Source organism: Apus apus, chromosome 21 (genome assembly GCF_020740795.1).
Source record: "Apus apus isolate bApuApu2 chromosome 21, bApuApu2.pri.cur, whole genome shotgun sequence".
Taxonomy (NCBI): domain Eukaryota; kingdom Metazoa; phylum Chordata; class Aves; order Apodiformes; family Apodidae; genus Apus; species Apus apus.
Window position 1 is genome coordinate 5,925,738 of NC_067302.1, and position 17,477 is coordinate 5,943,214.

The 17,477-nt window shown below is 45.5% G+C and overlaps 1 protein-coding gene across 1 annotated transcript in view; it reads right to left on the reverse strand.

Moving 5' to 3' along the window:
- The window catches only part of CSMD2 (CUB and Sushi multiple domains 2), a 262,798-nt gene that overhangs the window by 150,507 nt on the left and 94,814 nt on the right, over window positions 1-17,477 (reverse strand). The window lies entirely within an intron of this gene.

A 17,477-nucleotide genomic window follows, 5' to 3' on the forward strand; every position in this document is an offset into this window, starting at 1 on the left:
ACCTCTTTTATACTTTTTTTTAAGTATGATGCTGTTTGCTTTATTAAACTCCAGATCATAATTCTTGGCTGAGTTGTCACACACCAAGTCTTAGTCAGGAACAATGTTTACCTAATTCCCAGAACTCTTGAATTGAGGTATATAATGGTAACATTAACCATGGTAAGGAGAACAACACTACCATGACAAAAGCTATTATGGAATCCTATTCTTGTTAATGAAAGCCCATTTAATTTTTTAATCACAGACTGTCACTTATTTAAAAATTACTGGCATTCCAATACCTCTGCTTTTTTAGATGAAGGCAAAAGGATCCTGGGAATCCATTCCATTCAGAAGACACTTCAGATTTCATTACTACACATTTTCAACAGCAGAACTGATAGCCCAGAAAATATTTTCAGGTCCTTCACTAACCCCTCCAAAGGTGAACTGCCCTCCTCCCAGGGAAACAGGAGGGAGCCAGGATGGCACTTGGCAGAGTGTTCATTACTGGTGGGTGATCTGCACTGTAACCCTGCTCTCCTTGGCAATGAAAGAGCAGGGATGATTATGCTGCATTACTAAAGCATCTCTGCCACCTACAGTACAGACTTGAAACCTTGTACTATCTTGGGGCTGCATCCTGCATCACTGTGAAGCATCACTGAAAACACTCTCTGACTACAAAATGAAGTTTGTTCCTGGTAATTTCTCTATTGATTATTTTCATCACCATTTTTGCAGATTATTATTTATAACTCCTCATTCTACAAGGTGTAATAAAAATGGGTTCTGGATGGCATTCTGCCATCCTTGGGCAACTCAAAGATGGCAGATGAACCAATGTAGTTTGAAACTTTTTCAAATAATTAAGTTCAAACAAACATATTTTGGGCTGCTAGCAAACCTGGGATGCCTAAAACCAATTCTCAGGAAGTGACTCTGGCTGGTTGTTATGACAACACACTTAAACTTAATACTCTTATCCCCGAAGGCTATTTTATTACTCATTCTGAATCAATAGTCAAACTTCTCATAAATAATCTCTAGGTAAACAGAGCCAAATTTTACTTTCATAAGTATGGAGAGCCAAGTAATTCAATTGCCTGAAATAAGAACTAGAGAACAATAAAATTAACCTGCCTGAAATGAGGCAGAATTTCACTCTTGTGTCCCCAACCCTTTTTTTTTTATTTTGGTAATATTCATATCCTCTGAGAAGGGGATTCAGTGGCCTGCAGACTAGGAATCTACTTAGATATACACTTTGGTTTGGTACGTGAATAGTCCACTATTCCCTTCCCAGGATCACACACAGTGCTCAAATTCTACCAGCTGAGTGAATTAACACTTTGAAAATCAATTAGAAAAATTAATGGATTGCACCTCTTGCTACTTTTGCAGTAGCATAAATAATTACTGAAGGCAAAAGCAGGAGTAGAGAAAGAGGATCAGTCATTACCACAGTGGTTTGCACCCTCTCTGCCCTGCTCTAATGACATACAGAAGACTTAGGGTGAAGGAAACTGGTTCCTGCACTTCCTGCATGGAAGTTTTTATCAGTACCATGTGGCATTTGCTAAAGACATTGACAGTTTTTTAAATCAGCCAAGAAATCACTGTCAGGTTCTCATTTCCACACACACCACTGCTCCCAGTCTCAGCACACAGGCTGATGTGCTCTCCAGGGCTCCAGTCCAGCAGGCTCCCCTTCCTCCTTTTATCTTCCTGTCCCTCTGTCTCTGCAGCTCAGCAGCTTGTTGGCAGTGGCAGGTTGCTGTGGCCATGGCTGTGGAATGTGGAGCTAGTTTCGATCCCTGGTCCTGCTGGCCATCAACACCCAGCTCAGAGCTCTGCTCTGAGGGAACAGCCAAAACACACCAACAACGATGGCAAAGAGGAAGAGGTGGCAAGGAAGGGAGCAAACCCAACCACCCCTTCTGCAGTGCTGAAGGTAGGAACACGCTAGAAGGGGCACCCTTGAGCCCCAAAGCTGTTCCACAGGGCTCAGTAAGGCTGGCCACCTCACACAACCAACAAGAGAGCATCCTAGTCCTGCAATTCCTTTTCCCCAGCTGCCACCACCCACTCTGCAGGTGGACAATTGCAGGATGAAGGGCTCATGCCCACTGAGACCCAGACTGGCCAGCACCAGCCTGGATGGCTCAGGGGCAGAAATGTTCCCGTGGATAAGAAATAACCTGGGTTGAGCTACACATCTGGTGGAAAACATCGTGCCCACCTGCAGTTAACTACTAGCTTTGCACCATAAGGTTCCCACAGGTTTAAAATAATCATTACGAAGCATTAATAGTTAATTGATAATGGAATATTTAATTACAGATAAACACAGTTGAACTGAAGCAGCTGCATGGTCTCTGAATGCAAATGCCCTGGCTGCTGCTGTGGAACCTCAGCTGAAATGGGAAGGATGCTCAGCAGGCAAGAGCCAACAGCAACCCAGGAACCAGAGGGACCCTCTGAGCCTCCTGCAGGAGCTGCCACCACCATGGGCAGAGCCAGCAGCTCCAGTCAGTGCTGGGAAGCCTGCAGGCAGGCTGGGACAAGTGGGACAGCAGCAGAGGGACAGGCTGTGTGAGGGGATGCTGAGCGTGCTGGGACACGGAGCTCACGGCGCTTGTGCCACCGACTCCTCAAGGTGACATTAGTTTTCTTTACAAATCCAATGCTGTCTTGCTGTCTTTGAGAAAAAGGAGGAGCTACACTGCAGGGACTTAGGAATGCACAGAGCTAATTAAAATGAGCTGGAGCTCCTTTCCACATCCCCCTGTACACTTTTGTACTACATTATGTGCTCTGAATTTTTAACACCTACCATTAGCCCAATAAATGATTGAATTTCTAATAGTCCAGTGAGTCATGTAAATAAAAGCCCTTCTGTTTTGGACCTCTGCCACTGTATTTTGCAGCATCCCAGACTTTTTTCTTTTTAAATACGTCTATTAGCCATTTTCAAAACTTTTCCAGCCTGTGTCCATTTCTCCTCCCTTTCCTGCTGCCATCACCAGTGAATCACTTGATTAAAAATTCAGCTTCCTGAACATGGCAACATATTAACTGACATCCAGGGCTTTGGAATGACTAAGTAGCAACGCAAGAATATTTAAGTAAAAACAATAGTCATTGCTCACTGATGGGAATTCAGTGCCCATTTTAGATAAAAGCATCTTTTTAATCCTGGAGTCACTTGGAATAAGTAATGCATATTTTTGGGGGGATGAAAGGAGGCTCAGGCCCTGTAAGATATTGTATCAATCTGATCAAGTTTCAAGTTCCAACAAACTCCTTAACCAGCTGTTTCCCCTTCCAGCAGGTAGCTCTGAGTCCCTCAGTTCTCCTCAGCACCTGCAGAACTTCCCTCCCTGTCCCCAGGCCCCCCACCCTAAACACAGTCTCCAAGTCTAGATGCTGTGAAAGCTGCAGAGAATCACAGAATGGTGAAGGTTGGAAGGGACCTTAAAGATGATCAGGTCCCAACCCCCCTGCGTGGGCAGGGACACCTCCCACCAGCCCAGGCTGCTCCAAGCCCCATCCAACCTGCCCTTCAACACTGCCAGGGATGGGGCAGCCACAACCTACCTCCCTGGGCAACCTATTTCATCAACCTGTTCCATCTCTTAAGCAACTGATTATAGCCCAAATGCTGCCCAATATTGTTTTTAACCAGAGCATTAAGGCGTTTTTTTCCTTAAGTGAAATTGTAGCCTCTGCCTTAAATGCAGCTCCTCTAACTCCTTTAGTGCATAATACAGAAAGGTTAGTGGTGTCAAAACTCCTCTTTTGAGCAAAAGCAGTGAACTGTGCTTTTCTTGACTAAACTATTTTCTTTATTTCTTTTCTTGCTCTTGTGTTTCACTTTGGATTCAGGCATTAAATATTTACCCCACTCACTCAGCTGTTCTTCCCCTGGCACAATTAGCATCACTCTACATGGATGGCACTGATTCATCTGCATTCACACACCATTATCTATTTACAATCCCAATTCCTGCTTTAATTTGGTTTTACATGGTAAGAAAGAAAGAAAAGGGGGGAGGGGGAATCAATAAAAGGTCAGAAAGTGAGCTAGAAGCACTAGAACAGGGGCAGGAGGTATTTGCAGACAGAAGAACTAATTTGAACCACCCTGGAGTTTGATTAGTGTGAACTTGACTGCAGCACCTCCCACAGAGCCCAGGCACAGCTCCTGGTGTGGATGCCACACACAGGAGAGCACAGAGCCAAGGGTCACAGCTAAAGGTTGTGACTCTGCTGGGAACTGCATTATGACAAGTGTGTCACTCAGAGAGAATGGATTTCAGCATGGCCTTGAAGGGACACACGTGCCCTGATGCTGTCCAGGATCAGGATGTGTAAGTAAAATAAAGAACAGGGGTTTTTTAACCACTCTTGTTTTGGTTTCTTTTTTAACAGAGAACATGCTGAGCCTCTGAGAGAAGAGGTTCCAAGGTTACACCAACACTACCTCAGGACAGGGACTTGCACTGAGAGCTTTTAAAATTCAGGAAAAAACCAACACTTCTCTGAGAGTGCATTTAATAACTGGCACCTCTGAGACCTTCTTGATTCAGCAATAGCTTGTGTCAGACAAGCAAGACGTGGTTGAATTCACTCCAACAATCTCTATGTCTCCCCTTCACAAACACATTCAATCCCAAGCCTCTTGCATTTCCCAGACACCTGGGGTGAATGTGTGGGTGCTGAGGATCCTGTCCTAGCAGAGGTGACCACTCCTGAAAGGCCAGCAAGGAGCTGAGGGACCTGCCAGTCCACCCTGCAGACCCTCCTCCCTTTGCCTCACTGCAAATCCAACAGCAATTCTGCTTCCCCTGAATTTCAATGTGTTGCATTTCCCAACAGCCTCAGTCCTTCAAAATGAAGCCTTTAACAGACTTTCTCTTCCAGCAACTGGTCTTGGTTGGGACTTACCAGAGGACCACGAATCCTCAGCTTGTATGAGCACGTCCAAGCACAAGCACTTGTGTGAAAACTGCAACTGCTGTGCTGGTTGTGCTTTATGGAGGGGAACACCAAGATGGGTCTCTGTGCTCCTGCAACATCATCCATTGGCCTTCCCAGGGCCCAGCCAGGATTTGTCAGCAGTGGAACACGAGGCAACTCTTCATCTCTGTTCACATCCCCTTGGCACATGCATGTCTGTAACTACACACCTGCTGACAACCAGTAACATCAGCCAGTCTGGGACAGACTCTGGGTCCTCCTTGAGTTTCCAGCACAGACATTTAGGGTGACCTTGGTACTGGCCCTTCCCAGAGCACAAGTTCACCTTCTCTGGCTGTATTTTCAACCTAACCCCACAGGACACCCACTCTAGCTGTGTCTGTGTACAGGAGGTGAGGGTTCAGTGGCACCTCCAGGGCAGGGGAGGACAGGCACAGAAAGCTCCACAGCCACCAGGAGACTCCAAGAGCAGAACGTGCGACTCCTGGAGCCTTTGCAGGAACAGGGGAAAACAAACTGCTTCAACCTGGGGCTGTGGATGCTCAGTTTAACCCAAATGGCTGAGGGGACAGAGCTGAGGGCAGCCCCAGCACCCCCAGTGCTGCCCCCCACAGCAGCCCTGGCAGGGATTTCCTCTTCCTCAGCCTTGACTACACTCAAGCATCAGAGATTATTTTTCCTTACAGTACAACTTAGGGGACGTCGTGCAGAAGCTCTTCATATCTGTGTGTTATTATTCACTTCACCTGTATTTTTAACTTTCCATCTAAACCTCTCTTCAAATTATCATGAGAGCTGTACCATTAATTCTGAACATTGTATTTCAGCATGTCTGCTCTCTTAAACAAAGTATACTTGGGCACCTCTAGACCTCATTTTTTGGTCACAAGAGTCATCCCATCACAACGGACTTTTACAAGGAAAATGAATAATTAGATCAAGTTATTGCTCCTGGCTAAATGCTGCAGGGATGGAAAGAACACACCAGCATCTCCAGCCTGTTTCAGACGTGCACTCAAGCCCAGATGCTGCTCAGAAAACAGTGAGTGATCAGCTCCCACCTCACCCCACACCTCTGCAAGCATCAGGCTGCTGGCACGTGTATCTATCCCTGGAGACCCCCAACTATGGAGCACCCTGTAAAAAAAGTCTGTGAACACCAAAAATGTGCTTCTTTGACCAGTCTGGCTTGTGTCTTGTCATGAAATGAAGTGCTTCTCACCTCAGAGAAGGGGCTTCCAAGTCCCTTCCACCATCAGCACATTTTCAAGACCCACAGTGGGGCTCACAGACCATCCTAACCCCAGGGACAGATTTAGGTAAGTGCTTTCTACAAGAGGCAAAACTCTGATGCTTTTCCAAATGGAGTGGGAACTTGCCTAAGAGGACAGGCTATTTTAGAAATGAACCTTCTTGGCACATTCAGACTGACCATGACATGACAAATGCCAGTGAACCTGGTGACACCAGAGCAGCTCATGATGATTGGAAATGACAGAACAAAATCAATCCGGGCCAGGAAGTGCAGAGTCAGGGCTGCAGGACTGAAAATGAACACATTCCTCTGATTCAGGTGTCACCTCAGCCTCAGTTCCTCACTGCAGCTTAAGGGCAAATCCCTCACCAGGTGTCACCAGGTCACACACCTCTGACCTCTCCTCTCACAGCAGCTACACTGTTCTTTTCACAACTGAGTTCAGCTTTAACTCTAAGAGCAACAAATCACTCCCAAAGCCTCCCAGATAAGTGATACCTGCCTCTGCTCCTTCCAAAAGCTGCTGCTGGCAGGGAAATGTGAGGGGTTTCCCTCACAGCTTGCTTACTCTCTTTTCCTTCTTTTTTTGCATTCCATTGAGAGATCAAAGTGCTCCCATGGAGCTGCAAAACTTTGGTCATTGATATCAACTTTAATTACTGCCTGCTCTCAGACAAATTTGCTGGCTAAACCCAAATCAATAGTTTTGTTTTGTTTTTTTTTCAGAAACCTTTACCTTGAAGTTCTTAATTCTTCATTTTTTAAGTGACATTTCCCCAGCTCATCTCTAGGAGAGTGAAAACCAAATCCTCAGCTGATTCAAGTGGCAGTAGCTCCACTGGAGACAAAGCCAAGCTAATTCTCACTGTACAGGGGATCTGACAATCTAACTTCTCTGCTGTGCCCCTTAATCTATGAAATATCTCACAATTATTTCAGTCTCAGTCTGAATTCTCGTGGATCTCTACATGCCAGGTTCATGGCAGTCACTTGAAGGCAAGAAGTGATTCACTCTCCATGTGCACTTCTGAAACTGCCACAATGGAGCAGCTCAGCAGGTAAGATGGTCTCTGAGGAACTGTTATTAAATGTTGCAGTTATTTATGAACATACCACTCACTAGAGGTAACTGGTTTCTTACATTTCATACCTACAAACAAGGTACCACAAACATATGTGCACACGTACGTACATGTTAGATACAGAACAGCTCACCCTGCAGGCACTTTGCTTTCAAGGCATTGACAGAATTCAGATTTTTCACTTTTAGAGTAAAACCTCCTTCACCAAGAGGCTGTCCATGCCACTTGCTGCAGCAATGAGCAACATGCAGATGGCACATAAAGGCAATTGCACAGCACTCAAGCTGGCCATGCACAGGAACTAGTCTTCAGTCTTCACACCATAATGCAGCTGAAGTCACATTATTGCTTCAACTGCAAAATGTTACTGAGATCATGCATTAGGTTTAAAGTTGAAGGTATCTGGATAATTCTAAAATCCTTCAGAAGAGACATATCCAGTGATCCAGTGTGGAGAAAAGGGGGGGGCATTTCTCTGCTCTGCCATAGACTGACCTGAGGGACCCAGGCTTTCTTCTGCACATCAGGGCTGGGAGAACCACATCCCAGAGCCATGAAGAAAACCCACTCTGTTGCTGTGGTCCCTCTGGGGGGACCATCAAAAGCTGATCAGGAAAAAAGACTTTTCCTCCTGTACAGTCTGTGTGTCTGTGACTGGAATGGTGCTGCCCAGGGGCAGATCTTGTGGACTTCTTGAAAGTGGGAAGAGAAAAGCTCCCCTCAAGTAGCAGGGCTCTTAGGGCAGCTCAGTCTCCCTGCTGACTGAGCAGAGGGAAATCAACAGACAGAATAAGGATGTTCATTGTGGCTGAGAAAAGCAAGACTGCAAGAGCACAGCCCCATCACCTGGGATGGGGGGTACTGACAAAGAGACCACACTGCTGAAGAGGGTGTATTTTATTACAGGAAAGTACTTACTTTTATTATTGCCATAATACTTTTACTATGGAAATAGCATTTGGCTCCAGTCATACAAAAAAAAAAAAGGTAACAAACATGATTATATTTATTCTATTCAGGAGAAAACAAACACTAATTCAACACAACAGAAGAATTGCTAATGCAATTGAAGCTTACTAATGCTGCACTGCAAATCCCCCAAAGAAATCTGCTACAGCTTTATTACAATTTCCTCTAAACCCTTTCTCCCTCACTATCAGAGATGGTTTTTTTCTCAGTGCAGAGTTACATGTGTTGATAACAGACTATATTACTAAATAAAAAACCATTTCCATCCCTGCATGCACAGATTGACTCACATCTTTGCCAGCCTAACACTGCCCTTTAGATCCACTAAACGTGGACTCTTTATTGACAGATCAGGCAGGAAAGTCACGGGGCATCTTTTCCCAACACACAACCCATAAAACTGAGGGCTGAGACCAAGAAGTAGAAAGCCAATTTGAATCTCAGCCTCCCAGCCAGCTGGGAATCTTTCAGCTCACCAGCCACAGAAGTTGCTTCCTTGGGAACTGGTGCCCAACCAGGTCCCCTCACCTTTGTTTTGAAACAACAAAACTCACTGAGCTGACAGTGCCTCCCACTGCCCACCTCTACAACGGCACACGAATAATGCAGGATGCTCAGCTGAAGTGACAACTGCAGTTTAGACTGAAGCTCAACAACATCTGGACCAGACAGAAGTTCATCACTGTCCTATTTTCTTCTCTGCTCTTACAACCTGCCACTACTTCTAAAAAACTACTTCCCTTTTTTCATTTGTTTTCATAGTTTCTACAAATGCTCTTCTGCAGTGCAGCAAAAAGCCACAGAAACGAAGAGAAAACCAGGTTTGGGAACTGAAGTTCAGCCTCCTGACAGCTCGAGGGGCACGTGCTGAAATAACAGCAGTCATGGCTGTAGAAATTACAACAAAATGCAAAGAATCCTCTGGAAGGAACCAGGAACTACGAGTTCTCTGAAGCAAAGACTTATTTCACATTTAGCACAGTGGGGTGTGAGTGTGACCAGAGTTCCTACACAAAACTGCAACCCAATGCTGCTCATAAATAAGGGCACACAGCACATCAAACGCTGCCCTGCATCTCCACAGGTGCAGCCTTCTGCCTCCCTTTCAAAGAGGAAGGGAACTGCTGGGCTGTGCAGCAGGTTGAGCTGGCAAAGCCCCCAGAGAGAGGTGTAAACCAGGCCTACTGGCTGCTGCCTCCAGGCAAAGTCAGAACCAAACAAGTGAGGGATGGTCCCTGGGTGCCAGTGCCCACGGCAGCTCTGTCCCCTGATCCCTTCCCCCAGTTCCTCCCAAATAGGTCACTGGCTGGTGACAGCAGCACCACCAGCTTAGGGAACATCAATGCAGAAGAAGCTGAAGGCTTTTTTTTTTTCTTCATCATTTTGAAGTGTACATGAACCTGGAATGATGGCAACATCTCTCCAGGCCAAAAGTTAGAGCCTCCAGAGACTGCTTCCAAGGTGCTCAACTCCTTTACTCTATTGGGTGCTCTTGGCCCTTGCTTAGACCATGAGAAAGTGCTGCCTTGTTACAGAAAGCACAGAGGAAGATGGAACTGGGTCTACCACATCTGTACTTCTAGATACTTACATTAAATCACTATACTTCCCTTTTTTTTAGCAGACAGAACAACTTTGAATTATCATGGCCAAGACCGTTTTCCTTCCTAACTTCCAACTGCAGGAGGATGACAGTAGGACTGGAATTTCTGTTGGAAAGGGCCTAGTGGAACCATCTGCTTGTTTACTCCAGCTATCAATTTAGCATGAAGCCCAAAACTGAGGAGAAACTGCCTAATGGATTTATGCCAAATCCACAGAAGCCACTTTGTCCCTAAACTCCAGCCCCAAACCTACTCCAAATTTTTTAAGCAAGGGCCTCCTTGTGTCTTCTCTGAAGAAAACACCACGTGCAGCAGCATCCTGAAGCACAGCTCAGCTCTTGGCCAGTTCCAGCATTCAGTACCAATCAAGTGCCAGCAAGAGCTAATGATAAACTGTGGAATCTTACTCAGAGTCTAACCCCCCAAGATCTCTTTTGCAGGTAATACCTATAAAGCTGAGAAATAATTTGAACCAATAATACGTTTTAAGGCAGTACTTCCATCAGCTTCAGCAGGATTTTGACCAGAGTGTAGATTTATGGTGCATGTGTTACAGGAGACAAAACTGAGGTTTTATCACTGCTCGTGCAGAGCTGGCCAGGAACAACCTGGATTCTGCTCCAACGGGTACATCAGCTGCATCTCATAGTTGTGAAGAGTAGCTCAAACCTGCTCCTCATCATCCTCAGCTCAGCAGGATCACACACCAGGGTCAGAAAGCTCAGATAACACCCTTAGCCTCCTCCAAAGCAGCTCACAACTCTTTTCTCCCTCCAACATCTCTGTTTGACAGTGATTCAAACAGTCGTTTTGTAGCCTCCCTCATTGCTTAAAAATAACCATGACAGGCAAGGAACAGTTCTGTGTTCTAACCTTCAGCTACTTCCAAGTGAAAATAGTTTCCCTTCCTCCGTGGGGCAGCCACGTGTGTTTATGTAGTGACTGTGTCTGCCTTCATCACCTTTTACATTCATCTCCATGGCAATTTTTTTTTCCAGACCTTGTTAGCTGCCTTTCTGGGAATCTGTTTCTGATCTTGTATTTATTCAGAACTGACATTCCCCTCCACATGCCACAGCTGCTGGAAAATTATATATCCCATTAACAAACAATATAACAATGTCTGAAAAATCCAGCCATAAAGCTTGAAGGGGTTTGCTGGAAAGTGGGACTTTTTTCCTGTTTTGTTTGTTTGTTTGTTTTAATTAAACACTCTCATTTCTAAATACAGAGACTCTGGATATAAAGGGAAAAAAGCTGTTCTGAAAAATCTTTCTTTGTGAAAGGTACTTTGATAGATGGATGATGTAGACTCCAGGATGCCTGCAAAGAAGCTGCTCCATTTTGTCATCCTGCTGCAATCCTCCTACCAAACCCTTGCATGTTTGCTCAACCTTTCATTCAGAAAGGAGCAGAACCCTGTTCATTAAGGAAAAAAGTTCCTTCCACTCCCTCTTTCCTAAGCATGCTCTTGTGCCAGAAGCAATGGGGACACAGGAGTAAGAAGCCTCCCTGGGAGCCCCCTCAGCACCACCCAACAGCCACTTCTGTTGGTCAGGACCTGAATTTCCCTCTCACCCCACACACACCATGTTGCACACAAACCCAACTCTGCCTCCTCCCTTCTAACGGCAGCACTGAAGGTTTGTCCTTAGACATTAGCCTCCTGGAATAGCTTCCTCAGTCACCAAAATTACTTCTGTGCTAAACTTAAGCTGCTTTAGGAATAATAAACTCAGTGTCTGACATTAGTGAGCATCCAGGCTAAGACAGGAAACTATGTAAAAATTCCTTCCTCTGAATACTAGCAAAGCAATCACAGTAACCATGTCCTTGACATCAGGCAGTACAAGGAGGCCAAGTGAAAGCAGGTCCATTGGCACTGACCAGTATTCCAGTCCTACCATCTTCAGCACCCAGTGCCAGGCAGGCACACTACAAGGTGGTGGTGTTCTGGCATCCCAGCCAGCAGATGTAAAAAGCAACTCTGATGTAAAAGCTGGAATAAAGCTGTGCTTGTTTTGCTCCATGCTTAAGGCAGGAAAAGAACATCCAGAGAGGACTGTGCTGTGTGACAAATGTGTTATCTTCTGTCTTAAGTCTGGAAGGTACAAGGATACTCTTAACTGCAGGCAACTTAAAACCACTGGAGCTGGGGAAGTAACTATCTTCAGCTTCCTCCCATTGAGCCCACTGCACCTTCCTCTGGACACTAGAAGAGGCACTGAACTGTGTGATTCATTTCCCACCGTGGGGAAAACTCCAGTAGCAGGGAGATGCACAGAGCTGACAGAACCAGCTTCTCAGCCACAAGCTCCCTCCAAAAATATGGCAAGTAATGTAATGTGAAAAGTTACAGGAAAAATCTTTCAGCAGCAGTGCGAGGCTGTCAGGAGAAGAGCAGGCAATGCCCTGCCTGGGTACCTGCAACAAGAGCTCACCAGAGCTGTGGCAAGAGCCAAGCCAGCAGCAGCTGCAGGGTGAGGGCAGCTGCACCCCCTGCTCCTGCTGCTGCAGCAGAGGAACAACCCCCCATGAAGGCAGCACATTCCACCGAGTCCTCCTTCGCCTTATGGAAACCCCTTTTGAACCTCCCTCTTAAAAGTGGAAATGCCCCTGTCTCCAGGATAAACCACTAATCCTCGGTGCCCACTAGGAGGCTGCAGGGGCAGCAGAAAGAAAAAAATGAAATTACTCTCCAAGGTCATTCAAGCAGAGTCAGTAAATGAGGCCTCTCTGAAGACCCAGGAACTGAAACACGTGTCCTGTACATGGAAACTTCAGGAAAAGTTCCAGAAATATTAATAAAGCTCTGAGACAGAGCTACACAAGGCAGGAAATCCAATGTTAAGTCAAACACTGGATCAAAATCAAAAGGACCAGAATGAAGGAGGAGAAGATACAGGGAAGGATTGTTTCCAACTGCAAACACATTTACCTTATTAATCCTGATACTCTTCTGATCAAGGTGCCTGGGACTGGGTAAGAGCTAAACAAAAGCTTGGCACAGTTCCCAGAAAAATGGCCTGGGAGCACTGGATCTTCCCCAGACGGCCCCTCAGTCAATCCGTGTGTGATGCAGAAAGGTCAGACCACAATCACCTGCGGTACCGGGAGGGGAAGTGGCCAAGGTGACACAACCAGCCCATGGCCCAGAGCCCAGGGCCCCAGGCTGGGATCTGCTGCTCTTTTCCCATGTGCAATCTGCTTAAAAGTCTAGACATGCCTGGGGTAAGACCTTGTTCTGGAAAGTCATGTACACACACTGATTTATTTGTCCTCATGTTTCCTATATTTTATACAGCACAGAACATATTTCTGTCCCAAATTCCTTCTAGGTATTTACCCAGAGACCACAGACTGGAGAACAGACCAATTCAGCACATTAATGATGATCCCACAATTTACCAATGCCATCAACTGGGCCAGCCCTTGCCAGTCATCTGTGACCCAGCTCAAGCCCAGAGAGCATCAGGCACGAAGGCTCCTCTCAGCTCCTTCCTCCCTTCAATGAGAGCATCAATCCTGCCCTTACAAAAAGCAAGTTCTTTCCAGATCTCCATCCCCCTCTCCAGGAGGGCAGCTCTGTTGTTGTATGGGTAGGCTAACAAATAAAAGACAGGCAAGAAGAAAGATTATCTGTGGAATCACCGAGAGGAATTTTTATGAGGGAGCAAAGATTCAGTAATGATGATGTTGAAGAAGCAGCCGTTTGTGCAGAGTGGTCCCTCTGGTAATTTCTGCAGTGACTACAGAAGTATAATATATGGGATTATTATAGGGAAATCTCTCATAATGAAGCAGATCCTTAACTTGGTTTGACATTGTCATTTTACACCACACTATTTAATGCAAGACCTGCAAAGTAATAAATACTTATTTTGTCAGAGTACCAAAGCCCTGTGAGAGGTGCCAGCCACCAGCTAAAGCAACAAATTGTTGAGTTAGATTCTCATTTTTGCACTGAATGCTACATTGTCCTCATTGCCTCTTTAGAAAGAAAAGGAGTTACCTGCTTAAAGCCTCCAGGAAGCTTTCTGATTGCACTCACTGATAAGCTAATGCTTGAGCTTTATTGTAATCCAGCAGCAGACAAGAAAGCCCCTTCAGCAGCATTCAGTCAGTGAAGCTATGGAAGAAATAAGACTTGTTTTCCCCTTTTGCTCACTAATGCTCTTTCCCAAGCCACCATTAATGGCTTCAGCTCTTCCTGTCAAGAGAGACATTTTGAAGAGGTTGAAGTATCATGTATATTTACTTAGCAAGCAACTGAATAATTGGAGCAGAAGAGCAGAAAACAAGCCTGCCCCATCCTTTTTAGTGAAATATTTTTAAAAAAAAATCCATTTCAAAGGGCTGGTGTAACAAAACAGTTTGTTGAGAGAATTCCAAGCATTCCATCCAAGTAAATAAATGATTGCTTGGAGCATCAAGTGGCACAGTCCCACCAGTGAGGGCTCCTGTATCTATGTTAACATGTCATCTCATCCAGTAACTCACTAGTAACCACCTCAGAGATTCTCTAGGTGAAAGCTTTTTTAAAAAAGGAAAACAAACTCATTTTAAATTCCATTTTAAACTCCTGTCCTCCCATTCTCAGTCAGGAAGATGTTCACAGGTTAACCAGGCTACTGGTGATGCCTGCTGCACTTAAGAAACATTGCAAAATTACCATTAAAATCTCCATAATGTGAACAATTCCTTTTACAATCTAGACAGTCCATCAGGACAGACCCCACAGCCACAGGCACTGAGTAATTGCAGTGACACAACTGGCCACATCCCCAGAGAACTTCCATCTCCCTGGGACAAACCAAGGGAAGCAGGAAGGGAACTAGCCAAGGGCACAACTGGATCACAGCAAGCTGTGGAGCAGCAGTGAAGCTGTACAGTTTAAGGAATGTACAGGACAGTGATGCAACAGCTCTGAGAAAAGCATCTGATGTTTATAAGACACTTCGCTCAGTCAAAAGTTTGGAGGAGGAAGGAGGATTTGTTAATTTAGGTTGTTTCATGTTGTCTGCTTAATATCAATGGATTTTGCTTGTGTCTGTTCTAGAGTTGGACAGAGAGAGTAACAGAGATTTAATTGGCAGGAGTCCCACAGCAGCCTCTGCCAGGAACAGCTGCTGTCTGGGAGAAAAGCCATGCTTTGCCCAGAGTCCTACAGTATCAGGACAGGAAAGACTCAAAAAACCAGTGTGATGCATTTCTCATCTTCCAGTCTGCCTGAGCAGCCAGGGCCAGCACAGCCACACACCCAGCCAGGGCAGGAGGCTTTGCAGAGGAAGCCTGGCTTGGCATCCCAGCTGCAGGGTGCTCCTACCTGGCCTTGTAGGGACCCTGAACAACTCAGTCATAAGAGCTGTGACCAACACAGACACACACCACTCGTGGAATCTTCTGAGGATTTGCCCAAGCACAATTAACCGTGGGCAGGAGAGGGGCAAGGGAAAAACCTGCAGTTGCACCTTCCAACCAGGCTTTCCAAAATGTCTACAAGAATTACCCCCAGACATCACCCCATCAGCTCGAGCTCTGACTAGACCTAACCTGCTGAAATTGCCACTTGGTATAATGAGATTAGGACTGGCCTGGAAAGGTTCAGCTCCCCCAAGCCCTGGGTTTCCACACTACTGCACACACAGAGCACAGGCAGAGAGCGACTCAGGCTGGCAACCCCCTCTGTACACGTTAAACCCTCAGTCTCTATTTTTAGTTACCTAGTTGTACAAACACGCCCTCCCATCCAGGTACCCCAAGGCAGTAATTTCACTGGGTACCTAGATATCACTGTGACAGATGAAAGAATCCAAGACTGACAGGTTTGGGTTTGTTCCAAGTGATAATTTCTGTTCACTTTCTAATATCAAGGATCCTAGATCTCCTCCCAGCACCCAAAGATTTTAATCCGTACACCTGAAACCAGCTGATGACCAGACCAGACCAGTGCCCCAACCACAGAAGCATATTCCGTTTACAGAAGGCCTAGCTCTGCCTGAGAAATTCCCTGAAATAAATTCACCCTTCCTTATTGAGATCTTTCCTTCTCCTCTCTAAACATCATGCCTGTTCCAGATCTTTCTCCTCTCATCAGTTTTTTTCTTGTTAAAACAAAACCAGTACTATTTTATGGACCCCTGGACAAATGCAGGTGAAAGTACTACAGAGAAGGCAGTTGTTATAAACAAAGTGAATCTTGCTAATGTTTGGGTGTGAACCAATACAACTGAGGAAAGAAACTATTGTCAAAAGTGTTCATAAGATGCACAAAATTTGAGCAACTTCCTCTACCTGTTGGTCTGTATCACTCTTTGTGATGATAACTCTATTAAAGTGCAGTTAAGTCATTTAATATGTGCAGTGGCACAGCCAAATTACCATCAAGGAATGGATTTTTACAGCCACAAGATTAAATTACACACCCTCCCTTCAATCCCAGAGAGGGCTCTCTCCCCTGAAAGGCCAGTCTCCACTAACAACAAATAACAGGTGCATTAAACCAGAAATCAGGGCAGGGATGGCAGCCACATTTTGTCTGTTCTGTTGACAAATATTACCAAAACATAAAAAGCAAACCACAGTGGACATGAGAGGGAGGTGATTTCACTATCAAAGAAAAACAGGCAGAGTATTCCAGCACTATCAAGAAACATTCCTGAGATCAGCACTCCTCAAAACCTTTGTTATCTTACCCACCAGCATCTTATCTGGGGACTCACAGCACTTCATCTCTGCAGCATTTACATACAGCATTTAAAATAAGTCCTCTAAAATAAACTGCTTATCAGTTCCATGACGTCCCCTTCCTTCCCTTACAAGATGCCTTTGCAGCCTGTCCTTTCTTCTTCCCCAGATGTCACCCCCTGGAGTTGGTCTCCGTGTGAGAAGCCATGGCCCAGGTCAAACAGGGAGAACACCCATGACAAAGTCCATGACCAACCTGCAGAGACACAGCCAGCCACCAAATCAAGGTGATAAAGTGAGTGATCAGCCTGGCACCTAAGCTTATCACCTCCCCAATGGCTCAATGTTAGCAACCCAGAGAGAAGAGGGCACAGTCAGGAGCATTTATGATCCTTATAACCTGGCAAGATGATAGCCCTGGTGATGCCATCAAGAGAATGCAGTAAAAGGAGCATCTTGCCCTGAATTAACTCAGGGTGAAAAGGAGGAAGAGGTTTTTACCACTTCCATCTGGGTATCAGCCGAATATGCTTATTGGGGGAGATGACTTGCAGCAGTGCAGATGTTTAATTCTCACTGAGGTCAACAACATACAAGCCAGTTGATACCAGCCAGTCCCCATGAAGCCCCTCCTGCATTCACTCCTCTGGCAGAGCACAGATGCAGAGGTCAAAGAGCCAGGAGAGCCCTTGCTACCTTCTCCCAGGCACCCTGGGGTGCTCAGTAACAATAAAATGTGCCTTCAGAGCTTTCAGCCTAAAACCCAATTCTGTAGGCAGTATCCTGCAGTGACTCTTTAATAGCATTTTTTTATGGCATGGAAGAAAGAACTTAATATTGCAATTACTTCATTTAATACCATGTAATGGCTGAACAAGCTTGTCAGCTACCTGGGACAGAGAAAAGGCAAAGTAT